At 43.1% G+C, this 26,686-nt stretch overlaps 1 protein-coding gene across 2 annotated transcripts in view; it reads right to left on the bottom strand.

The window, feature by feature from the left end:
• The window catches only part of LOC137375877 (calnexin-like), an 88,572-nt gene extending 65,600 nt beyond the window's left edge, over positions 1–22,972 (bottom strand). The window contains exon 1 of one of the 2 annotated variants that reach the window (XM_068043498.1): positions 22,589–22,972. The gene's annotated coding sequence lies outside the window, so the exon portion shown is untranslated. The remainder of the gene's footprint in view (positions 1–22,588) is intronic. The other variant, XM_068043508.1, reaches the window with a different exon arrangement.
• Between the last annotated feature and the right edge of the window lie 3,714 nt (positions 22,973–26,686).

The following is a 26,686-nucleotide window of genomic DNA, read 5'->3' as shown; positions in this document are numbered from 1 at the left end:
GCCCTTCCGAACAGCAGAGCCAGCCACAGTGCCATGAACCTGGCTACTGCTGCCTTCCCCTGGTGAGCCATCTCCCTCAACAGTATCCAAAACGGTATACCTGTTTTGGAGGGAAATGACCACAGGGGACACCTGCGCTGCCTTCCTGCTCTTTCTCTGCCTTTTGGTCACCCATTCCCTTTCTCCCTCAGCAATCCTAATCTGCGGTGTGACCAATTCGCTAAACGTGCTATCCACGACCTCCTCAGCATCGCGGATGCTCCAAAGTGAGTCCATCCGCAGCTCCAGAGCCGTCACGCGGTCTAACAAGAGCTGCAGCTGGACACGCTTCCAGCACGTGAAGGAGTCAGGGACATCTACCTACCTACTATATATCAAGTCCCTGAGCTCCCACATTGAGCAAGAGGAGCATAACACGGGTTTGAGATCTCCTGCCATTTTTAATCTTAAGCTTAGATAAATGAAAAAGGAACGAAAAGTTTTTACCAATCACAAGAAAAAAAAAACAAATAGAAAATGCCTTACCTTATCTGCACACCACAGAGTCCTTTTTTTTTTGGTTAGAGGGCGGCGGCGGGTGGGAGACACTACAGGTGTAGTGTCTCAGGTTCAGCCGCTGCCCAAATATACAGGACTTACTTACCCAGCTGCCACCTCGCTCTCCCTGTCGCCGCTGGAAAATGACTATCTTCATTTACTGAGTGTCACTGTAGTTAGGATGGGAACATTGCTCTCAAATTTAATGGCGAGTTGTGCTGTTTACTATGTCACTCAAGAGAAGTAGAGGAGTTCCTGGTACCTACCTACTATATATCAAGTGCGAGTTCATACCCATGCCCTGGGGGGTTAGACCAGTCACAGAAAGTTTGGCAGTAAGAATTTCTGTGGGAGTTCTCCTGATTATCTGCTGATTTTCCAAATTTGGGGGGGGGGGGGGGAGCGGAGGGGTGGGTGAGGAGAAGTATTTCCACAGAAATTACAGGCACTGTAAATCTTTCCAGTAAGCGTCAGATAACCCTGTAACCAAATGTCTTAACGGAGGGTTCCAGCAGGACAAGCGACACGAAGCTCACTACTGCTTTGTACAGGTGCTTGGTTTTAGTTAAACTCCAGCAGTAAAATCCCTTTGTGGATCCACAAATAAAAATTTTACAGAATCAAATTTGAAGTTTTTCTTCAAATTAGGTAAGTGGGCTCTGTTCCCATGACGACGACTCATTTATATAGCACCTTTAACATGAAAAACATCCCAAAAGGTGCTTCACAAATATGTAATTATGCAAGTAATAGGAGCAGGAGGAGGCCATTCAGCCCTCGAGCCCACACCGCCATTCAATGAGATCATGGCTGATCTTCTACTTCAACACCATCTTCCTGCACTATTCCCGTAACCCTTGATGTTTTTAATATGCAGAAATTTAACGATCTCAGTCTTGAACATAGTCAATGATTGAGCCTCCATTCTGGCACACAGAATTCCAAAGATTCACCACCCTCTGAGGGATGAAATTCCTCCTCATCTCAGTCCTAAATGGGCTGCCCCTTATTCTGAGACTGTATTCTAGACTCCCCAGCCAGGGAAAATATCCCTCCTGCAACTACCCTGTCGAACCATGTAGGAATTTTGTATGTTTGAATGAGATCAACTCTCACTCTTCAAAATTCCAGAGAATAAAAAGGCCCAATCTATTTAATCTCTCCTCATAGAACAATCTCTCCACCCCAGGAATTAGTTTGGTGAACTTTTGCTGCACCCCCTCTATGGCAAGTCTAGCTTTCCTTAGGTAAGGAGACCAAATCGGCACACAATACTCCAAGTCTCACCAAAGCTCTGTATAAAATTTTAGTAAGACATCTTACCCCTATACTCAAATCCCGTTGCAATAAAGGCCATATACCATTTGCCTGCTTAATTGCTTGTTGCACCTGCATGTTAGCTTTCAGTGACTTATGAACAAGGACACCCAAGTCCCTATGAAATTCAACGCTTCCCAACCTCTCACCATTTAAGAAATACACTGTATTTCTGTTTTTCCTATCAAAGTGGATAACCACATTTCTCCACATTGTATTCTATTTGCCAAAATTTTCCCCCCCACTCGCTTTGCCTCTCCAAATCCCCTTGAAGTGTCTTTGCATCCTCCTCACAACTCACTTACACCTAGTTTTGAGTTATCTGCAAAGTTGAAAATATTACCATAGAACCATAGAAAAATTACAGCACAGGAGGCCATTCAGCCCATTGTGTCCTTGCCAGCCGAAAAAAAACTAGATGCCCAATCTTACCCCACCTTCCAGCACTTGGTCCATAGCCTTGCCAGTTACAGCACTTCAGGTGCATGTCCAGGTACCTTTTAAAAGAATTGAGTTTCTGCTGCCACCACCCTTCCTGGCAGCGAATTCCAGACACCCACCACCCTCTGGGTGAAAAAGTTTTTTCTCATGTCCCCTCTAATCCTTCTACCAATCACCTTAACTCTGTGCCCCCTGATAATTGACCTCTCTGCGAGGGGAAACAGGTCCTTCCTGTCTATTCTATGTAGGCCCTCATAAATTTTGTACACCTCAATTAAGTCAAACTTCTCTGCTCGAAGGAAAACAACCATAGCCTATTCAATCTTTCCTCATAGCTGTAACTTTCAAGCTCTAGCAACATTCTTGTAAATCTCCTCTGTACTCTCAGCACAGCAACTATGTCCTTCCTGTAATGTGGTGACCAAAACTGCACACAATACTCCAGCTGTGGCCTAACCAGCGTTCTATACAGTTCCAGCATTACATCCCTGCTTTTGTACTCTATACTTTGGCCAATAAACGAAAGCATTCCATATGCCTTCTTCACCACTATCTATCTGTCCAACCACCTTCAGGGACCTGTGGACATGCACTCCAAGGTCTCTCACTTCTTCTACCCCTCTCAATATCCTCCCATTTATTGTACATTCCCTCGCTTTATTTGCCCTCCCCAAATGCATTACCTCACATTTCTCCGGATTGAATTCCATTTGTCACTTTTCCGCTCACTGAACCAAACCATTGATATCATTCTGGAGTCTACAGCTATCCTCTTCACAATCAACTACATGGCCACTTTTTGTGTCATCAGCAAATTTCCCAATTATGCCTCCCACATTTAAGTGGGAATCATTAATATATACAACAATGACCTAACACTGAGCCCTGTGGAATGCCACTGGAAACAGCTTCCCATTCGCAAAAACACAAAAGTCAACTATTACCCTGTGTTTTCAGTCAGAGCATTTTGGATCCAACCTGCCACATTCCCCTGTATCCCATGGGCTTTCATTTTACTGACCTGTCTGCCATGTGGGACCTTGTCAAATGCCTTACTAAAATCCATGTAGACCACATCCACTGCACTACCCTCATCAATCCTCCTTGTTACTTCCTCAAAAAACTCAATCAACTTAGTAAGACATGACCTTCCCCTAACAAATCCATGCTGACTATCCCTGATTAATCCGTGCCTTTCTAAGTGGCAGTTTATCCTGTCCCTCAGAATTGATTCTAATAACTTAGCCACCACTGAGGTCAGACTGACCGGCCTATAATTATTTGGGCTATCCCTTGCACCCTTTTTAAACAATGGTACAATGTCAGAGACCTCCAATCGTCTGGTACCTCACCTGCATCCAGTGAGGATTTGAAGATGATCCTCAGAGCATCTGCTATTTCCTCCCTAGCTTCCTTTAATAAGCTGGGATGCAATCCATCCAGCCCTGGTGATTTACCCACTTTCAAGTATGTGAGACCCTCTCACACTTCCTCCCTCATTATGCTCATCCTATTTAATATTTCACACTCCTCTTCTTTAACTACAATGTCTGCATCAATCCTCTCCTTTGTGAAGGCAGAGACAAAAACCTCATTAAGAACCCTGCCCACATCTTCTGCATCCATGCATAAGTTCCCTTGTACATCTGATAGGCCCTACCCTTTCCTTAGTTATCCTCTTGCTCTTAATGTACTAATAAAACATCTTTGGGTTTTCCTTGATTTTCCCTGCCAATAATTTTTCATGTCCTCTTTTGACTTCACCCTTGCACTTTCTATATTCCTCTAGGCTTTCTAAAGTATTTAGTTTTTTTGTGATCGTCATAAGCTTTTTTTTTCTACTTTAACTTACCCTGTAAGCTAAAGCCTGGCTCGGGTATAAAATTAAAAACCAACCCGGGCCAGAAGGTTGGAAGAAAGTTCGGGTAGGGGAAAGAAAAATGGCAATTTTATTCAATATCGGGCAATGAAATGACCATTGTGGTGGTGGGGGAGGGGGGGGGGGGGCGTTGAGGCAGGGCCTCCAAATCATTTTTGTTAATAAAGCATTCTGTGCCTTTAAAAATAAAAAGATTCCTTCTAAGGGCTTAGAGCCCTTTAAAAATGGCGCTGGACACCGTTGCCGAGGACACAGCCCCCGTGCATAATATCGCAGGGACTCAGGTACGGTGCATCCACGCAAGATGCACGCCAGAGTGCGCTGCCATGAACTGTGGAGCACTCAAAATTCAGCCCTTTGTTTTCTGCCAGCTCTCAATCTATGAGAGTATATTACCCCCAATTTTGGTTACTAACCTTGTGTGGGACCTTATCAAAAGCTTTCTGAAAATCTAAATATTCCACATCCACTGGTTCCCCCTTATCTATTCTGCCAGTTACAGCCTCAAAAAACTCCAACAGGTTTGTCAAAAATGATTTCCATTTCATAAGTCCATGTTGACTCTGCCCAATCTTATTATTTTCTAAGTGTCCTGTTTTCATATCCTTTACTATAGATTCGAGCATTTTCCTTACGTCTAATGTTAGGCTAACATGTCTGTAGTTCCCTGTTTTCTCTCTCCCTCCTTTCTTAAATAGTAGGGTTACAATTGCTACCTTCCCATCTGCAGAAACCATTCCAGAACCTACAGAATTTTAAAAGATGACCACCAATGCATCTACTATCTCTACAGCCACCTCTTTCAATGATGTAGATCAAGTCCAGGGGATTGATCTACTTTAAGTCCCATTAATTTATTTTATTTAGAGATACAACACTGAAACAGGCCCTTCAGCCCACCGAGTCTGTGCCGACCAACAACCACCCATTTATACTAATCCTACATTAACCCCATATTTCCTACCATTCTCCTACCACCTACCTACACTAGGGGAAATTTACAATGGCCAATTTACCTACCACCCTGCAAGTCTTTGGCTGTGGGAGGAAACCGGAGCACCCGGCGGAAACCCACGCAGTCACAGGAAGAACTTGCAAACTCCACACAGGCAGTACCCAGAACTGAACCCGGGTCGCTGGAGCTGTGAGGCTGCAGTGCCACTGTGCCGCCCATTTCTCTAGTACTTTTTTTAAAATACAAATATCTTGCAGCTCCTCATTTACACTAGTCCCTTGATTCTCCATTATTTCTGGGAGGTTTTTAGTATTTTCCTCTGTGAAGACTGACAAGTATTTGTTTAGTTTCTCTGCTATTTCCTTATTCCCCTTTAAAAGATTCTCTAGACTTCATTTGTAATGGACCCACATTTGTTTTTGCTAATCTTTTCCTTTTAACACCCTCATAGAAGCTTTTACAGTCTGTTATGCTCTCACTAGTTTATTCTGATATTCTACTTTCCCTTTCTTAATTTTTTTGCCTCTAGTCCTCCTTTGCAGAATTCTGAAATGCTCCCAAACCTCAGGCTTACCATTATTTTTGGCAACTTTATACGCCTGTTCCTTTGATCCAATATAATCCTTGATTTCTTTCATTAGCCATGGTTGGTATACTTTCCTTGCTCCATTAAAGGAATGTATTTTTGTTGTAAACTATGTATTAATTCTTTAAATATTAGCCATTGCCTGTCTACAGTCATACCTTTTAACTTAGTTTCCCAATCCACCATAGCCGATTTGCCAGTCATACCTTCATAGTTTCCTTTGCTTAGATTTAAAGACCCTAGTTCCTGATTGAACTACATCACTTTCAAACTTAATGTAAATTTTTACATTATGGTCACTCTTTCCTACAGGGTCCTTTACAACAAGATTAATTAGTCCTTTTCCATTGCACAATACTAGATTTAAAACAGCCTGCTCCCTAGTTGGTTCTTCAACGTACTGCTCTCGAAAACTATCTCACATACATTCCAAGAATTCATCTTCCACAATGTTCGTACTAATAAAGGTTTACCCAGTCTATATGTAGATTGGAATCCCCCATGATTACGGTCTTACCCTTGTTACATGCAACTTTAACTTCCTGATATATACTGTGATTTACACTACCACTGCTGTTTGGTCACCAATCAACAACTCCCAATGTTTTCTATCCTTTGCCATTTTAATTCCACCCAAACTAATTCTACGTCTTGATCCTTAGAACTAAGGTCATCTCTCACTACAGTACTAAAGCCCTCTTTAATTGAGAGCGACCCCGCCACCTTTTCCCAGCTTCCTGTCCTTCCTGAATGTCACGTACCCTTGGATATTCAGGTACCATCTTTGGTTTCCTTGTAGCCACGTCTCTGAAATGGTTATTAGGTCATACATATGAATTACTCTTTAACTGACAATTCATTTGTTTTATTACAGATGCGGCAGGCATTCAGATACAGAGCTCTTAATTCAGATTTTTTTTTTATAATAAGAACTGTTTTTGTAAACTCTGGCCCTATCTGCTGGCACACCCTTAAGTTTGCAATGGCTGTCCCTTCCTACCATACTTTGGTTATCATTACCTTTATTGCTACCTTGATCTATTCCCTCGTCATTTCCCTTTACTCAATCTTCCCCTACATGATCCCTTCCCCCTCTCCATTTAATTTGATTTGAAGTCCTCTCTACTTCCCTAGTTATACGACTTGCTAGAACACTGGTTCTTGCACGGTTCAGGTGAAATCCATTCCAACGGTACAGCTCCCACTTTCCCCAGTATTGGTGCCAGTGCCCCACGATCCAGAACTCACTTCTCCCACACCAGTCATATAGCCACTTATTCATCTCTCTCCTCTTATTTACCCTATGCTAATTTGCATGTGACTCAGGTAATAATTCAGAGTTCATTACCTTTGAGGTAATGCTTTCTAAATTAAGTGCCTAGCTCTTCATACTCCCTGTGCAGAACCTCTTGAGTCTTACCTATGTCGTTGATACCTACATGGACCATGGCAATGGGATCCTCCTCTCCCACTAAGTTCCTCCAACCTGGAGCAGGTATCACAAACCCTGGCAACACAGCCTTCTGATTTCTTGCTCTCAGCTGTGGAAAAAGTGTCTATCCCCCTGACTATACTGTCCCTTACCACCACTACATTCCTTTCAACTTCCACATCCCCACTTGAATGGCTTCTTGTACCATGGTGCCATGGTCAACCTGCTCATCCACACTACAGCTCTCGCTCTTGTTGCTCAAATGCAAGGGCCAAGGCTTCTCCACTTCCACCTTCATGAGCCCCTTACCTGCCTCCACTCACAGTCACACTTCATGTCCCTCACCAAATCAGACGATCCTATCCCCAAGAGGTGTGAATGCCTTCTGGAACAAAGCATCCAGGTAAATTTCCCCCTCCCTGATGCAACACAATGTCTGCAGCTCGGTCTCCAGCTCATTAACTCTGAGCAGAAGCTCCTCATGCTGCAGACACTTACTACAGAATCTAGGAGTTCCCACATGTGGCAGCTGCAATATCACCTGTCCTGCCATCTTTATTGTGTTAATTATGTTTTTTTTTTAAAAATTAATAGTTCCCCTCTTCACACTCTACTCAGGCAGCACTCTGTGTAAACTTCCCTGCTCGTACTCAATATTTCTATTTATGAAGGCTAAAGATCACATAGGTTTTGCTAACTACTACCTCAATATGTCCTGCCACCTTCAAAAGACCTATGCACATGAATCCCCAGGTCCCTTTGTACTCTTTAGAACAGTGCCATTTAGTCTTTAATATTTTTTCATGGGATGTGGGCGTTGCTGGCAAGGCCAGCATTTATTGCCCACCCCCAATTGCCCTCGAGAAGGTGATGAGCCGCCTTCTTGATCTGTTGCAGCATAGGTACACCAACAGTGCAATTAAGGAGTTCCAGAATTCTGACCCAGCGACAACGAAGGAACGGTGATATAGTTCCAAATCAGGATGTGAGGCTTGGAGGGGAACCTGCAGGTGGTGGTGTTCCCATGCATTTGCTGCCCTTGTCCTTCCAAGTAGTAGAGGTCACAGGTTTGGAAGGTGCTGTCGAAGGAGCCTTGGTGAGTTGCTGCAGTGCATCTTGTAGATGGTACACATTGCTGCCACTGTGCTTCAGTGATGGAGGGAATGTTGAAGGTGGTGGATGGGGTGTCAAATGGGCTGCTTTGTCCTGGATAGTGTCGAGCTTCTGGAGTGTTGTTGGAGCTGCATTCATCCAGGCAAGTGGAGAGTATTCCATCACACTCCTGACTTGTGCCTTGTAGATAGCAGACAGGCTTTGGGGAGTTAAATGTGATACTTGCCTCAGAATACCCAGCCTCTGACCTGCTCTTGTAGTCAAAAGTACTTATATGGCTGGTCCAGTTCAGTTTCTGGGCAATGGTAACCCTCAAGATGTTGATAGTGGAGGATTCTGCAATGGTAATGCCATTGAATGTCAAGGGGAGATGGTTAGATTCTCTCTTGTTTGAGATGGTCATTGCTTGGCACTTGTGTGGTGCGAATATAACTTGCCACTTATCAGTCCAAGCCTGGATGTTGTCCAGGTCTTGTTTCATCTGGGCATTGACTGCTTCAGTATTTGAGGAGTCACAAATGGGGCTGAACATTTGCGCAATGAGCGAACATCCCCACTTTTGACCTTATGATCTGGGCAGGGGGGGGGGGGGGGGGGGGTGAAAAAGAGAAAGAATGTTATTGATGAAGCAGCTGAAGATGGTTGGGCCTAGGACACTATCTTGGAGGAACTCCTGCAGTCATGTCCTGGGATTGAGATGACTGACCAACAACCACAGCCATCTTCCTTTGTGCTAGGTATGACTCCAACCAGCGGAGAATTTTCCCCAATCCCCATTGACTCCAGTTTTGCTAGAGCTCCTTGTTGCCACACTTGGTCAAACACTGCCTTGATAACAAGGGCAGTCATTCTCACCTCGTGGTAGTCTGTGTTGCCTCTCCCTGTCTCTTCCGCCAAAATGCATCACTTCACAATTCTCTATTGAATTCCACGTGCAACTTGTCTGCCCATTCTTCTAGCTTATCTATATACTGTTGCAGTTGATTTGCTGATACCAATTTTGAAATTTTACTCTGTATTCCAATATCCAAGTCATTTATATGCGACAGCAAAAACAAAAAGTGGTCCTAGCACTGATCCTTAGGGAACATCAGTGTCTACCATCCTCCAGTCTGAATTATTATTTTTTTTTTTTTAAAAACCAGGACTCGCTGTTTTCAGTCCTGAAGCCAATACTTTTTTTTTTAAATCCAAGCTAACACCAGGTTCCAATTCCACAAGCCACAAATTTGTTAACCAGCCTTTTATATGGAACTTTGTCAAATACCTTATTAAAATCCAGTAGACAACATCCATTGCATTCCCTTTATCAACCTTCTCTGTTAACATCAAAAAATTCAATGAGGTTAGTCAAGCACAATCTGCCTTTTACAAATCTGTGCTGGCTCTCCTTAATTAATTCAAACCTCTCCAAATGCTTGTTGATTTTACCTGGATTCTTGTTCCTAAAACCTTACCCAGCACAGATGTTAAACTGACTGGTGGGTAGTTACTAGGAATGCCCTTATACCCTTTCTTAAACAACAGTGTCATATTTGCCACTCTCCAATCCTCTGGCACCTTCCCATGTATCTAGGGAAGATTGGAAGATAATGTCAAGTCCTTCCGCTATCTGCACCTCCACTTCCTTTTAGCGGGTTGGGATGCAAGCCATCCGGACCAGGCGACTTATCCATTCTAAGCACTGCCATCCTTTCCAGTGCATCCTGCAGATCAATTTTCATCTCATTCATTACCTCAATCATCTCCGCTTCTCTTGATACTTCATCAGCATCCTCTTCCTTAATAAGCACCAATACAAAAGTACTCACTATGTATTGTAGCCTTGCCCTGCACCTCCAAGCATACATCACCACCTTCGTTCCTAACAGGACTGAACCTGCCTCTTACAATTTACATGCTGGTAGAAGATTTGTGTTCCCTTTTATATTAATTGCCATTCCATTCTCATATTCTATCGTTGCCAGTCTTATTTTCCTCTTCACTTCTCTCAACTTATTGTATTTGGTCTGGTTCTCACACGCATCATACACCCTCTTTTTTCGTTTCTTCATGTTCTGTATCGTCATCATCCAAGGAGCCCTGGTTTTGGTTCCCCTACTTTTCTCCCTTGTTGGAATGTACTGCGCCTATACTTAAAACATCTCCTCCTTAAAGATCACCCATTGTTCCATTACAGTTTTTCCTGACAAAGTTTGGTTCCATTTTACCCTGGCTAGATTCCCTCTCATCCCATTGTTCGCCCTCTTTCAATTTCTAAGTTCTACTTTAGATTGTTCCTTGTTCGTCTCCATTACTAATCTAAACTTCATGATATGATCACGCTTACCCAAATGTTCCCCAACAGACACTTAGTCCACTTGCCCACCTCATTCCCCAGCAATGCTTCTTTCCTAGTTGGACCAAGGATATACTGGTCAAGGACATTCTCCTGAATATAATTCAGAAATTCCTACCCCTCCTTACCCTCTACTCTAACATTTGGGTAAAGAACAGTACAGCACAGGAACAGGCCATTTGGCCCTCCAAGCCAGCGCCGATCTTGCTGCCTATCTAAAGTAAAACCATCTGCACTTCCAGGGACCGTATCCCTCTATTCCCATCCTATTCATGTATTTGTCAAGATGCCCCTTAAACGTAGTTATTGTACCTGCTTCCACCACCTCCCCCAGCAGCAAGTTCCAGGCACTCACCACCCATTGTGTAAAGAACTTGCCTCGCACATCCCCCCCTAAACTTTGCCCCTCGCACCTTAAACCTATGTCCCCTAGTAACTGACTCTTCCACCCTGGGAAAAAGCTTCTGACTATCCACTCTGTCCATGCCGCTCATAACTTTGTAAACCTAAAGTCCTCCAATATCACCACTCTATCATTCTTGCACATCTGTGCTTTCCCTGCAGATTTGCGCTTCTATCTCACTATTTGGAGGCCTATTTTGGACCCCCAGTTGTGTGATCATACCTTCCTTGCTTCTCAACTCTAACCAAATGGATCTGTCTTTGCCCCCTCAAGGACCTCCTCTCTTTCCAACACTACATCACCCCACCTCCCTTTTCTTTTCTAAACACTTTGTAACCTTGACTATTAAGAGCCCAGTCTTCATTTTTAAGCCATGTTTCCATTATTGCTACTACATCATATTCCTGCACAGCGATTTGCATTTGTAGCTCACCAACCTTGTTGACTATGCTTTGAGAGTTTACACACATGCATTCTAATCCTGTCTTTATATTCCACATAGTACGCCCCTAGGACGGATGCACACGCACGCACACACTTAAACACAATTGACTAATTGACACCCAACACCTGTTCACCCTATTATCTTGAAAAACCAGGTATTTATCATCCATTAACAGAACTTCAGACCCTAACAGATTCCCCCTTTTTTCTTTAAATACATATAAGAAACAAAACAAAATAATGATAAAATCATGCAAGATACATTTTTCTGTATTAACTTTCAACAGCACCAGCCATTAACATGCTGTATATTCCCTTTTCAAAAAACTTTAAAGAAAAAGTGATCTTCTAAAAAATGTCCACATTTTCCTAATTTGTCATAACACAAGATGGCCCTCTTCAAGGACATCCAACAATTTTTTCGAACAAGCACCTCTTCATAAAACAATCCAACAACTGATGACTTGCATCGACCCATTATATTTTGGAAATTTCTTTTCTTTCCAAGATTTCTTTTGTACTCAAGATCAATCCTCAACTTCTTGCCCGTGGCACTTTTTGTCAAATGGACATTCTCCCACAGAGAATGGTTATCTATGTAGCATTCTATAGGAAAACTTTTCTCTGATTGCCCCTTACAGAAAAAAGTTCCTTTAAAAATACTTGATAAATACATATGCATATCTATCATTTCTATTAGTGCAAGTGTCTCAGCAGCTAAGGTGCTTTTAACTATCCTCTTTATATTTTCTTCGAGTCCCAGGCTAACGGACAACATTTATCATTTCTTCCCACCAAAAATATAATGAACCCTGCTGCGCTCTAATAATGATCGGGAAGATTAGCATGTGAGGGGTCACTAAAAATTACGAAATTCATTTCTTCTGGGTCACCCAATGCTGGAAACTTGTGTACATTTGTCTAAACTCAATCTCTTCAATGTCTTATTTGCTTTCAGCACTTCCCCAACAGTAGCATGTTTCAGCATGGTGCTCAATTCTAACACATCATAGAAAGTATCTCGCCTAGTTTGTGTGCACAACCAGTTCAACTGTCCGATTAAGCCCCTTAACTGGTTTATTTCTTCCTTGGTTGCAGAGTCTTTTTGTGAGGATCTGGCCCAATTTATTGGGATCCTATTGACATTCTCTGGGTAAGACTGTTGATTTAGGTTTACTCCCCACTTAGTCAGCCTAATATTCAACCCTATATATTTAAAAGTTCCGGAAGCCTGACTTCCAATTTTAAATTACTGCAGAACTTTATCTACCACAAATTTCTCAAATGCCTCAGGTCCTCCCCACAGAAAATTGTCCACATACATCAAGAAAATGCCTGCTAGTTTTTCTTCAGAGTACCAATAAAACATTGCCAGACTCACTTTTAGTTGAATACAACCAGCTTTCAGTAGGATGGACTTAACTGAAACACTTGTTTAGCTTCCATAAGTTCCCCTCTATATCCCCAGCTGCTTTTGGTGGCTTTAAAAAAAACTTTTGAAATTTCTCCCCTTGCAGAAATGCTGCTTTGATGTCAATGGACTTACATATTCATGAGTGTGTGGCCAAAAGGGTGAGGAAAATCCTTAAACTGGCTTTTCTTGCTGCTGAGTCCACTCTAACTTGCTGGTTGCCTAGACTTTCCTCAAATCCCCGAGCTACAAGACTGGCCTTCACTTTATACGCACCATCGAGAAGTAATTTCTCTGAACAGATCCATCTATGGGACAATGCTGGTTGTCCTCTACCTGGCACCTCCGTGTATACGCCAAACTCTCTCCAACTGTCAAGCTCTTTTTGCTTGGCATCCTTTATCAACTTACCATCTAACTTGTTCGAAGCTACTAGAGCTACTAGGGCTCCTACTTCTTGTGGCGCCCTTCGCCTGCTCCCTGTCCTTGCTCTTGTGAAACTACGTCCCCTTCTAGGAGTTCCTATCCCTTTCTGTGCTAGGACTACTACTGCCAGACTTCCTTTCACGTTCATGACCTTTTCCTTGGACTGTGATCATTTTCAGGCCCACTGTCTGGACATACACCATGTTTTCTGGCCTTCCACATTTTCACTTCCTCTGCCAATCTATAGGTCTGATATCTTGTCCCTTGTCTTGCACATTCAACCAATGTTTGTATTTTCCTGTGGTCTTTCCTGCCCTTCCCATGGTGGCTTTGCTCCATTCGCTAGCCCCTTCTGGCATTTGTCACTCTAGTCCCAACTTTCGGTAATTGACTTTTGGGATAAATGGCCTAATCTGGATCTTCATCAGTTGGTCCACTCTCAGTCAGACCATTATCTGCCACAATCTGTTGCTCGCAAAGGTCCAATATGTGCATGTGAAGTACATGGTGCATCATCACTGCCCATCATTTGTTCAGATTCTGTCAATTTATAATCAATGCCAATAAGCCACGAGGAATGTACGCCAACAGTTTGGTTGCCACGTTGCAAAAAAAAAAAAGAAAAGAAAAATCACTGTTTTGCCATCAGTGCCTATAACTTTTCCTGGGCCTCTCTATTCTTTCTGCCCTTCTCTTTTGTAATTCACCACATCACCGGTATCAAAATTCTTTTCTGATGAACTGAACCGATGCCTCAGCTCTTCTGATTTTGTCTGAAACCTCTGTCTTAATAAATGCTCTTCTCCCTGCATGCATGGCATTCAAATGTTCTGCAAAAATTGAACTAATTGTAGTCCCCTCTAGAGCCGGGGGTTGATCCCACATTACCGAAGGTATTTTCGGATTCCTGCCACAAGCCAATTGATTAGGGCTGTAGCCCCCAACCATTTGAAGTGTTTTTCGCTTGTACTGCCCATGCCAGAGCAGTAGTCAATTTACAATTTGGTTGGTCGGCTAAAATTTTTCAAAGCATTTCATTAATCACTATGATTTCTGTCATAAATCCCATTACTAAAAAAAGGACTTTTTGCTGCAGTGTGCATTGCTACAGTATTCATATTTTCACACATACTTGTGAACTAATCATTGGCAAATTCTCCTCCCAGCTCCGCTCCTATCCACCTTTCCATGATCTTGTCCACTATTAAATTTTTGTTTTTACTATAAATCACCATCAACAGACTGAATCTAGTCGCTACTTCTATAAAGTGTAGAAGAAAAATGTTTTTGTCTTTATCCCATATGTTCAAGTCCATTGCCAATTTTGAGACTCACTATGGGTCGTGATGGTGTTCTCCTGTATTTTTTTTTTTTTTAAAAAGATATCACATTTTCCACTGATATCTTTGATAAGTTTAGTGTAGTCATCTATCACCCCTGCATCTTTTAACAGAATCTTCAACCCATGACAAGATGGATGTGCAAACTGTAGTTTTGAAATAATTAGCCTTTTCTCCGTTAAATCCCTACCCCCGGATGCCATTAATACTTCTTTAACATCCTGCTTAGAGATGTTGGGTCTCGCTGAAGGAATACAATAATATCCCAACTGTGTAAACTGCAAAGCTACAGATTTCGCAAAGACAATCGCCTCATCATGCTCCATATCCAATTTCATCAAAGTCATTTTTGTAGACAGTTTACTTAACAACAAAGGTATATCACTGGATACTATATCCATACTAATAAAATGGTCTACCCCTGCTATTTTACATGGAATTACCATTCTTTTTAGTGACTTCAACGTGCTGTCATTCCCAAACCTGAAACAAGTAGAACTGTCATAATCTTTGACCTTATTTCAGTCTTCCTTACTTAAAGAATCTATGCAACACCTTAACCAGTCCACTGCACATACTATGGACGTATGCCCACTGACTAGTACAGCGCATTTGAATGAATCTGCGACTAGGACATGCATTACCGGACTGAAGCTTCTCGCGACTAGCACAACTGCTTCGGATTGATCAGTAGTGTCATCCGAACCTTCCGCATCATGTGTCATCTCAAAAACCCTGTTATTCCTCTTTGGACAATGCAATGCATAGCGATACTTTGAGTCACATCAGAGACATCGGTTAACCCCTTGGTTATTTCTGCGGTTCATCCTTCTGCCATAATTACCCAATTCCTGCTGTCTGTTACAGCTGCCACAAGGGTCTCCATCCTCATTCATTTTGTGTGCATTTCTCCTTTTGTACTGATGTTTGGGCCCCATACTTGAACGGCCTTGAAACGCTGCTAGCATTGAATCCTCCACCTTCAGCGGTAACACCGAAGAGCCGATCTGCGCCATGAAAGCAGCCAGAAAGGAACATTTTCCCAAAATGTTTAGAGCGTCAGACATCTGATCAAAAGTGTATCTTTTTTTTTTGAACCGAACTCCGATTAACACCAAGAGCCTATCCATGTTCGATATCCTAACACAATCCAACAATTTGAAGGCAAATACTGATCTAGGAATTTCCAAACAGAATCGCTGCAACCTTGCATATAGTCGGTTAAACTCCCTAATATATTCTTCTATGGAAGAACCATCCATTTATCTAAATTTATCAAAGTCCAACCACGCCTCAAAGGCACTCAATAAGTCACTTTCATATAAATTTATCTTTAAATTTCAAGAGATTGTCCAAATCTTCCTCATTGTCCAAATGATGAGCCTCCAGCTCCGAGAGCACTTTGCCCCTGATCTTGCTTCTGGTGAGAAGTGAAAGTGCAAGGGCTATTCCTTGCTTCCTTTTTGGTAAAGACATAACCCATGTCCATATATCAACTTCATTCTTCCATTGATCGCAAAGTTCAGCGTCACAAAACAGTGGTGGAAAAATCATACCCGACATCTTACACTGGGTTTCTGGTCAACTTTCTTCAAAACAAAACTAAATACAGCCGGCTCAAAAAAAAACTCCAATTCTAATCTCATTTACTGATTAGGCACGCTACAGCCTGCCGGACAGTGAGTTCAATAATTTCAGAGCATGACGGGCCCCCCATTTTACTTTTATCTTTAGTTTTTTTTATTTTATTTTTTGTGTTTATTTTATTTTAGTTTGTTCCTACTGTGCCTACCCACTTTTTTTCATGTTTGTGCTTGTGGCTGTTCAGTTTTCAGTCCATTAACACTCTATCCGTACTAATGCTTGGTCTTTCAGCACACCATTAACATACTGTTTGCCTTTGCTCCATGACCTTCTGGTCAGCTATTCTGTGATCTTGTCCTATTTACACCTTCTCCTTTGTTATCTCTTACCCCAACCCCACTTTACTTGCTTAAAATCATTTACATTTCTTATATCTGCCAGTTCTGAAGAAGGGTCACTAACCTGAAACATTAACTCTGCCCACAGATGCTGCCAGACCTGAGTTTTTCCAGCACTTTCTGTTTTTATTTCAGATTTCCAGCATCCGCAGTATTTTGCTTTTATTATCCAATTCTAATTTCCTGTCTGAAAACAAATCTTAGTCTCCAATCTTCACTTTCAGGCAACCATTCTCTGCTACCAATGTTAGCGAAACTTCCAAGCTGGTTTGTGAAGAAGACACTGAGACTAGGACGCTTTGGTAGAGATTTACTTCTGCTCTCCAAACAACACCAACAGGCAGTGCTGGCTGGCTCCTCCCCATTATCTTGAACTACTAGGTATTTATCATTCATTAACGGAACTTCAGACCCCAACAACCTGTCCCCTTTTGAATAGGTGCCTCCTGCCCCAGAACCGGTCCCAATACCCCAAGAATCTGAAACCCTCCCTCCTACACCATGCTACACATTGATCCTCCATATCTTCCTATTTTTAATTCTCACTAGCATGGTGCACTGGGAGTAATTGAGAGAGTACTACCTTGGAGGTCCAACTTTTTAAGTTTCCTCTCTAGCTCCTGAAAATCTGACCATAGGGCCTCAATAACTGCTCTCTTTATGTCATTGATACAGTGTTCCACAACTTCTGGCTCACTCCCTTCCCCCTGTAGGATATTCTGCACCCTCTCCGTGATGTCCTTTACCCTGGCACTAGGGAGGCAACACATCATGCAGGACTCACTTTGATGGTTACAGAAATGTCTGTTTGTCCTCCTAACTATGGAATGTCCTTTAATGACTATTTCTACTCTGTTCCCTCCCTTGCAGTCCCTTGCCCATTGATGCCATGGTCTGGAATGTATTCCTTCAAGGCATCTCCAATGCTGAATACCAGTTTGAGAGTGGCACACACCCCAAAGACTCCCGCACTTTCTGCCTCTTCTGGGTGGCTACCCATCTACTATCCTGAACTCTTACTGCCTGTGGAGTGACCACTTCCAGGAATGCATGATCCACAAAACTCCATTCTCCCTAAAAAATAAAACTATTTAGCATAAGAAAAAAAAAGTTTTAATTCACATTGCACATAAAACAGCAATGAAATAAATGACCAGATAATCTGTTTAAGTGATGTTGATTGAGGACTAAATATTAGCCAGGACACCAGGAGAACTCCCTTTCTCTACTTCTTGAATATGACACAGCATCCTTTATGATTAGATTAGATTAGATTAGAGATACAGCACTGAAACAGGCCCTTCGGCCCACCGAGTCTGTGCCGAACATCAACCACCCATTTATACTAATCCTACACTAATCCCATATTCCTACCAAACATCCCCACCTGTCCCTATATTTCCCTACAACCTACCTATACTAGTGACAATTTATAATGGCCAATTTACCCATCAACCTGCAAGTCTTTTGGCTTGTGGGAGGAAACCGGAGAACCCGGAAAAAACCCACGCAGACACAGGGAGAACTTGCAAACTCCACACAGGCAGTACCCGGAATCGAACCCGGGTTCCTGGAGCTGTGAGGCTGCGGTGCTAACCACTGCGCCACCCCGGTGTCCATCGGTTTAATGCCTCATCCAAAAGACAGTATTTCTGACAATATAACAGTCCCTAAGTACAGCACTGAAGTGTTAGCTTTGTGCGCTCAAATCTCTGGAATGTAGTTTGAGCCCACAATCTTCTGACTCCGATGAGTGTGCTACCACTGACATGTGAATGGAACAAAAGAGAGCAGCCCCTCTCAGCTGGGCAACAGAAGAGAGAGGCATTGGAGGAAGATGCGTGTGGCTGATCTCAGACAGAAGAGAGGTCAAAAAGGGATAGTGTACCATGATCACATTACAGGATGTCATTTGTGACTTTAAGACCGTTTCACTGATGAAGCTGTTGTAGAAACCTGACTGGTGTTTCAAACAAAGTTACAAGAAAAATGGGCACAGATTTGAGGGGCAACAAGTTCATTGATGGGGAGAGCATGTAGACTGTATCTGGCAAATAGACATTCTACTGGGGTAATTTCTCAGCAGCTTGGTTTGGTGAAAACATGGTATTGGATTCCAGTCCATGTCTGTCGAGAATTCAACCTGTCTGGCCAAAAACAAGACTAGGAGATCACAATTCATAGTTTTAACAAAAATGTTTCAATTAACATTGCACATAAACAGGTTCTCCAATTTTATTAGTAGATTAGAAGATTAGATTAGAACATTACAGCGCAGTACAGGCCCTTCGGCCCTCGATGTTGCACCGACCTGTGAAACCATCTGACCTACACTATTCCATTTTCATCCATATGTCTATCCAATGACCACTTAAATGCCCTTAAAGTTGGCGAGTCTACTACTGTTGCAGGCAGGGCGTTCCACGCCCCTACTACGCTGAGTAAAGAAACTACCTCTAACATCTGTCCTATATCTATCACCCCTCAACTTAAAGCTATGTCCCCTCGTGTTTGCCATCACCATCCGAGGAAAAAGACTCTCACTATCCACCCTATCTAACCCTCTGATTATCTTATATGTCTCTATTAAGTCGCCTCTCCTCCTCCTTCTCTCTAACGAAAACAACCTCAAGTCCCTCAGCCTTTCCTCGTAAGACCTTCCCTCCATACCAGGCAACATCCTAGTAAATCTCCTCGGCACCCTTTCCAAAGCTTCCACATCCTTCCTATAATGCGGTGACCAGAACTGTACGCAATACTCCAGGTGCGGTCTCACCAGAGTTTTGTACAGCTGCAGCATGACCTCGTGGCTCCGAAACTCGATCCCCCTACTAATAAAAACTAACACACCATATGCCTTCTTAACAGCCCTATTAACCTGGGTAGCAACTTTCAGGGATTTATGTACCTGGACACCAAGATCTCTCTGTTCATCTACACTACCAAGAATCTTGCCATTAGCCCAGTACTCTGCATTCCTGTTACTCCTTCCAAAGTGAATCACCTCACACTTTTCCGCATTAAACTCCATTTGCCATCTCTCAGCCCAGCTCTGCAGCCTATCTACGTCCCTCTGTACCCTACAACATCCTTTGGCACTATCCACAACTCCACTGACCTTAGCGTCATCCGCAAATTTACTAACCCACCCTTCTACACCCTCTTCCAGGTCATTTATAAAAATGACAAACAGCAGTGGCCCCAAAACAGATCCTTGCGGTACACCACTAGTAACTAAACTCCAGGATGAACATTTGCCATCAACCACCACCCTCTGTCTTCTTTCAGCTAGCCAATTTCTGATCCAAAGCTCTAAATCACCTTCAACCCCATACTTCCGTATTTTCTGCAATAGCCTACCGTGGGGAACCTTATCAAACGCCTTACTGAAATCCATATACACCACATCCACTGCTTTACCCTCATCCACCTGTTTGGTCACCTTCTCAAAAAACTCAATAAGGTTTGTGAGGCACGACCTACCCTTCACAAAACCGTGCTGACTATCGCTAATGAACTTATTCTTTTCAAGATGATTATAAATCCTGTCTCATAACCTTTTCCAACATTTTACCCACAACCGAAGTAAGGCTCACAGGTCTATAATTACCAGGGCTGTCTCTACTCCCCTTCTTGAACAAGGGGACAACATTTGCTATCCTCCAGTCTTCCGGCACTATTCCTGTCGACAATGACGACATAAAGATCAAGGACAAAGGCTCTGCAATCTCCTCCCTGGCTTCCCAGAGAATCTTAGGATAAATCCCATCTGGCCCAGGGGACTTATCTATTTTCACACTTTCCAAAATTGCTAACACCTCCTCCTTGTGAACCTCAATCCCATCTAGCCTAGTAGTCTGAATCTCAGTATTCTCCTCGACAACATTTTCTTTCTCTACTGTAAATACTGACGAAAAATATTCATTTAACACTTCCCCTATCTCCTTTGATTCCACACACAACTTCCCACTACTATCCTTGATTGGCCCTAATCTAACTCTAGCCATTCTTTTATTCCTGATATACCTATAGAAAGCCTTAGGGTTTTCCTTGATCCTATCCGCCAATGACTTCTCGTGTCCTCTCCTTGCTCTTCTTAGCTCTCCCTTTAGATCCTTCCTGGCTAGCTTGTAACTCTCAAGCGCCCTAACTGAGCCTTCACGTCTCATCCTAACATAAGCCTTCTTCTTCCTTTTGACAAGCGCTTCAACTTCTTTAGTAAACCACAGCTCCCTCGCTCGACAACTTCCTCCCTGCCTGACAGGTACATAGTTATCAAGGACACGCAGTAGCTGCTCCTTGAATAAGCTCCGCATTTCGATTGTGCCCATTCCCTGCAGTTTCCTTCCCCCATCCTACGCATCCTAAATCTTGCCTAATCGCATCATAATTTCCTTTCCCCCAGCTATAATTCTTGCCCTGCGGTATATACCTGTCCCTGCCCATCGCTAAGGTAAACCTAACCGAATTGTGATTACTATCACCAAAGTGCTCACCTACATCTAAATCTAACACCTGGCCGGGTTCATTACCCAGTACCAAATCCAATGTGGCATCGCCCCTGGTTGGCCTGTCTACATACTGTGTCAGAAAACCCTCCTGCACACACTGGACAAAAACTGACCCATCTAAAGTACTCGAACTATAGTATTTCCAGTCAATATTTGGAAAGTTAAAGTCCCCCATAACAACTACCCTGTTACTCTCGCCCCTGTCGAGAATCATCTTCGCTATCCTTTCCTCTACATCTCTGGAACTATTCGGAGGTCTATAGAAGACTCCCAACTTTACAAGAACCCAATCAGTAGATTAAAATACTTCATACCTGAACAAATTATATTTCTAAGTTACAAAGGAAAACACCATTGCAAGTACAATGCTTTCATATCATCCACACCTAGTTGGATTGTTGATTACACTAACTAGAACAGTTGTTGCTGTTGAAACTTTCAAAGTTGACAGTTAAGGTGATCAATGTTGGCTAGAGATCACAGTGCCACAAACACAAAAACAGTGGATGCTGAAATTCTTAAGCATAAACAGAAAATGCTGGAATTACTGAGCAGCTCAGGCAGCGTCTATGGAGAGAGAAACAATGTGGTCACTGACCGGAACTGTTAGCTCTGTCTCTTTCTCCATTGATGCTGCCTGACCTGAGTATTTCCAGCATTTTCAGTTTACAGATCACAGTACCAATTGGCTAAGCTAAGTATATAGTGCAAACAACTAAAGTAAACACCTTAACCAAATGTCTTACATTACTATATTAGATTGGAAATGTTAATATAGGCAATTCAATGGGTACAATCATTATAAGTTGCAGACAAATGATAAACCATTAACTATTTCACTTGGATGTAATCACCAACAGGACTGAACTACAAAATCTGACCAATTCTATTGCAGACAGTAAAGTCATCTTAATTACAAACCAGGTTTAATGTGTATTTACTGGTATTTTTGTTTTAATTTACACAGCCACTATGGACTGTGAAATGAAATCCAGCATTAACAGGCCTAAGGCCTTTGACAACAGTCCACTGAAGATATGTTAAAAATGAGCCTCTGGATGTTTTACCTTAAATGAAACATTTACTAACATTAACATCCATTACCTTCTCCCTACTTACACTTGCTTCATTGAAAAAAAAAAATCTTATAATTGCAGAGAAATGCCCCTGCAATAAATGTTTAAACTCCAGTCAGTGGCTGCATTAAAAAATGTATACATCACTAACAATTATCTGTATTACTTACAACAACAAAAACCTCATCATCGTTCAATAAGGAAAAGCGATCCTAAACATGAAGGTTTTTTTGTGCAGACTGTACCTTGTACAGTCCGCTCCTGTAATGAATGGAGATGCAGTAACTGCGGATCTGCTGCAGAAAATATTCAGCAAGACCATTTATCCCCAAGATTACAAGTGGTCACCTCTGCTCCAGGCTTTTTTTTTTAAATTTCCCCTCCCCGCTTTACTTACACGGTTTGTCAGCGAACTGCGTCTCTGCGAGCTCGTCGCCGTCTTACACCGGCTACCTAATTCCTTCTCCCCCTTCACTTTCCCCGTTATCTCGCTTGCTCACATTTATAACCGCCAGACCTCTCTGCGCACGCGCCGTACCGACGCAAGGGCAGTGAGAGGCGCCGCCTTGAAGCGTGCTCCGGCCGTCAGGATTCAAACCGCCAACGAGGGAGCGGACGCACTGTGGACGGAGCTCGAAATCGGCAGCCGAACCTGGAGCTCGAACTGCCGCCTGCACAAAGGGAGAGGAAGGGGCTGGGACGAGAGCTGGAGCTCGAGGCGATAGGCAGAGCGAGACCGACCCCGTGGCCGAGCGCGGGCGGTCAGAACCGTTGGGAGGCTCGGCGCAGGCGCGGAGCGCGGCTGGGGTAGAACGGCTGTAAATAAAGCCTGCGGTTCAATACGTGAAGGAGGGAGTTGAGCAACAGAAAAGACTGAGGAGATACGGGAAATGGTAGGTTGAATAATGAAGGTTTGACTAGGAAGATGAGAGCGGGGTAAACGGGGCGAGGGTACATCAACTGGGAGAGAAGCTGGGTAAATAATAGGGTATATAATGGCAAGCGAGGGGACACAGGAGTGGACAGGGGATGTGGTATAAAGGACGAGGCAGTATCTAATCGGGTATGGACAGGTGAGGATGGTACATAAGGAGAAAGCAAGGAGGGATGTAAGTAATGGGGAGAGGAATTGGCTAAGTTACAGCAGGACATAATGCAGTGGGCAAGGGAGGAGGGTACATAACAGGGAGTGACAGTGGAGGAGAGCACGTAAGGACATCAAAAATAAGTGCAGGCCAGTCGGCTCTTCGAACCTGCTCTGCCATTTGTAAGATCATGACTGATCCTCTATTTTAATTCCACTTTCCCGCACTATCCCTCTATTCCTGATTCCCTGACCATTTAAAAATCTATTGATCTTTGTCTTAAATATACTCAAGGACTGAGCATCCACAGCCTTCTGCAGTAGAGAATTCCAAAGATTTGAAACACATTGGTCCTCACCTTCGTCCTAAATGGGTGACTCCTTATTCTGAGATTGGGGAAACATCCTCCCAGCATCTACCCTGTCAAGCCCTTTAAGAATTGCACATGTTTCAATGAGATCACCTCTCATTCTTTGAAATTCTCAGGTATGCAGGCCTATTCAGACAATCCCCTCATCCTAGGAATCAGGCTAATGAACCTTCATTGCATCACCTCCAAGCAGACCAAAACTGAACACTGGTGTGGTCTCGCCAAAGCTCTGTACAACTGCATCAAGACTTCCTTACTCTTGTACTCCAACTCCACTGCAATGAAGGCCAACATACCTGTTATGACTGGCGGGAGCAATGAACTGTCAATTCGGTCCCAGTACTCCACAGGTCGCAGCATATTATTAAAGTGTTCCTACCTAACTGGAAAACAGCCAAATTAAACACTTTATTAACCCCCAGAATAAAATACACCAAACCAGGTATCTTTAGACAACAGCAAATTAACTATTTATCAATAAACTAAATCTTAAACACAATTAAGATGAATTTAAGACCTTTGTCATGCAGACCCCCCCCCCACCTGCCAAGAATGAGGCACATTAATTTTGTCAAATGAACATTGATTTGAAAATTGTTGCTGAAATGAAGAAAGGACTTGTTTAAAAAAGAAATCACCAGGCCATTGGCTGGAAAGACATTTGCATATTAACAGACAGTACTTGTGGAGACAAAGGGGTTACTTCCCTTCTCCAGTTTAACCCACAATGGACTTTGAGCACTAGACATTGAAGGTGAGGGAGCTCAAATTTCAGGATGACTGCTGGGATGGCCAAATCCACAAACAGATGTGGTCAGACCAGCTGGTCATGTGATTAGCCTGCTTGGCAACCTGTTTTTTCTGAATTGTACAAAGAGTTTTGAACAGAGAGACTGTAGCATGCTCCTGGACTGAAGAAGACCTCTCCTGTCTGTCTCTCCCTCTCTTTGTCACAGAACTCCAAATCCACTGAAGATGCATGAACCCCCAGAGAGAAAGGTCTCCTACAGCGAACAAGCTTTAAGAATAATACTGGGCCCAAATGAAGAGCAAGATCTACCTTCAATCAAGAACTCTTCAGTGAGCTTGAAGAACCATAACAAAAACCCTCTTCAGAGATTTCCTCAAACTTAGACACTATTATTTTCTGCTCTTTTCTGTCTCTATCTGCATGTGTGTATCATGTATGCATGCTAGCGTGGGCGCGTCGTGTATCAGTAGGCATTAACCGAATTAGAGTTTAAGTTTAATAAATTTCAGCCTTCTTTAAACCTAAGAAAATGTATTTGTGCTGGTTTCTTTGCCTTACAATTGGAAAGCAGTGAACAAGGATTCACCAAGGGGGAGCTAAAAACACTGTGTGTTTAAAATTAAACCTTGTTACGGTAAGACCAGCTGAAGGCCGAGAGGAAACCCTAGACCCCATTCTCACCTGGTCGTAACAAAAATTTGGGTGCTAGCGTCCAGAAGTGACCCACAGACAAATGAGAGAAATTGGAGCTGGGTAGCCAAATTGTTCCCAATCAAAAAAGAACAAAATTTCAATGTGTGTGCTTGACTACTAAAATGTCTGCGACTGAAGCTAGTAGCTCCCCAAGCCAAAGTGAAGTAACTTGGGATAAGTTAAAACCACTGTGTTACGACCAACCCCTCCAGTCAAAGCCCCCAATTAAAATATACGATTCTGATTGTGGGAGAAACAATCCCGTCCCTCCACAGATCACCTAACATATCTTAAACTTTCCAAATTAAAGACCCAGCCAAATAGTACCATCTATTAACCCCCAAAGAACAGTACAGCACAGGAACAGGCCATTCGGCCCTCCAAGCCTGCGCCGACCTTGATGCCTGCCTAAACTAACACCTTCTGCACTTCTGGGGCCCATATTCCTCTATTCCCTTCCTATTCATGTATTTGTCAAGATGTCTCTTAAACGTCGCTATCGTATCTGCTTCCACCACCTCCCCTGGCAGCAGGTTCCAGGCACTCAGCACCCTCTGTGTAAAAAAACTTGCCTCGCACATCCCCTCTAAACTTTGCCCCTCGCACCTTAAACCTATGTCCCCTAGTAACTGACTCTTCCACCCTGGGAAAAAGCTTCTGACTATCCACTTTGTCCATGCCGCTCATAACTTTGTAAACCTCTATCATGTTGCCCCTCCACCTCCATCGTTCCAGTGAAAACAATCCGAGTTTTTCCAACCTCTCCTCATAGCTAATGCCCTCCAGACCAGGCAACATCCTGGTAAACCTCCTCTGTACCCTCTCCAAAGCCTCCACGTCCTTCTGGTAGTGTGGCGACCAGAATTGCACGCGATATTCTAAGTGTGGCCTAACTAAGGTTCTGTACAGCTGCAACATGACTTGCCAATTTTTATACTCTATGCCCCGACCGATGAAGGCAAGCATGCCGTATGCCTTCTTGACTACCTTATCCACCTGCGTTGCCACTTTCAGTGACCTGTGGACCTGTACGCCCTGTCAATACTCCTAAGGGTTCTGCCATTTACTGTATACCTCCCATCTGCATTAGACCTTCCAAAATGCATTACCTCACATTTGTCCGGATTAAACTCCATCTGCCATTTCTCCACCCAAGTCTCCAACCGATCTATATCCTGCTGTATCCTCTGACAATCCTCATCATTATCCGCAATTCCACCAACCTTTGTGTCGTCCGCAAACTTACTAATCAGAGCAGCTACATTTTCCTCCAAATCATTTATATATACTACAAACAGCACTGATCCCTGCGAAATACCACTAGTCACATCCCTCCATTCAGAAAAACACCCATCCACTGATACCCTCTGTCTTCTATGACCGAGCCAGTTCTGTATCCATCTTGCCAGCTCAATTCTGATCCCGTGTGACTTCACCTTTTGTACCAGTCTGCCATGCGGGTCCTTGTCAAAGACTTTACTAAAGTCCATATATATAACATCCACTGCCTATCCTTCATCAATCATCTTTGTCACTTCCTCAAAAAACTCAATCAAATTAGTAAGACACAACCTCCCCTTCACAAAACCATGCTGT

The sequence above is a fragment of the Heterodontus francisci genome, chromosome 1, assembly GCF_036365525.1.
Source record: "Heterodontus francisci isolate sHetFra1 chromosome 1, sHetFra1.hap1, whole genome shotgun sequence".
Lineage (NCBI taxonomy): Eukaryota > Metazoa > Chordata > Chondrichthyes > Heterodontiformes > Heterodontidae > Heterodontus > Heterodontus francisci.
The sequence above is the reverse complement of the archived record's forward strand: the minus strand, read 5'-3'. Positions and strand labels throughout refer to the sequence as shown.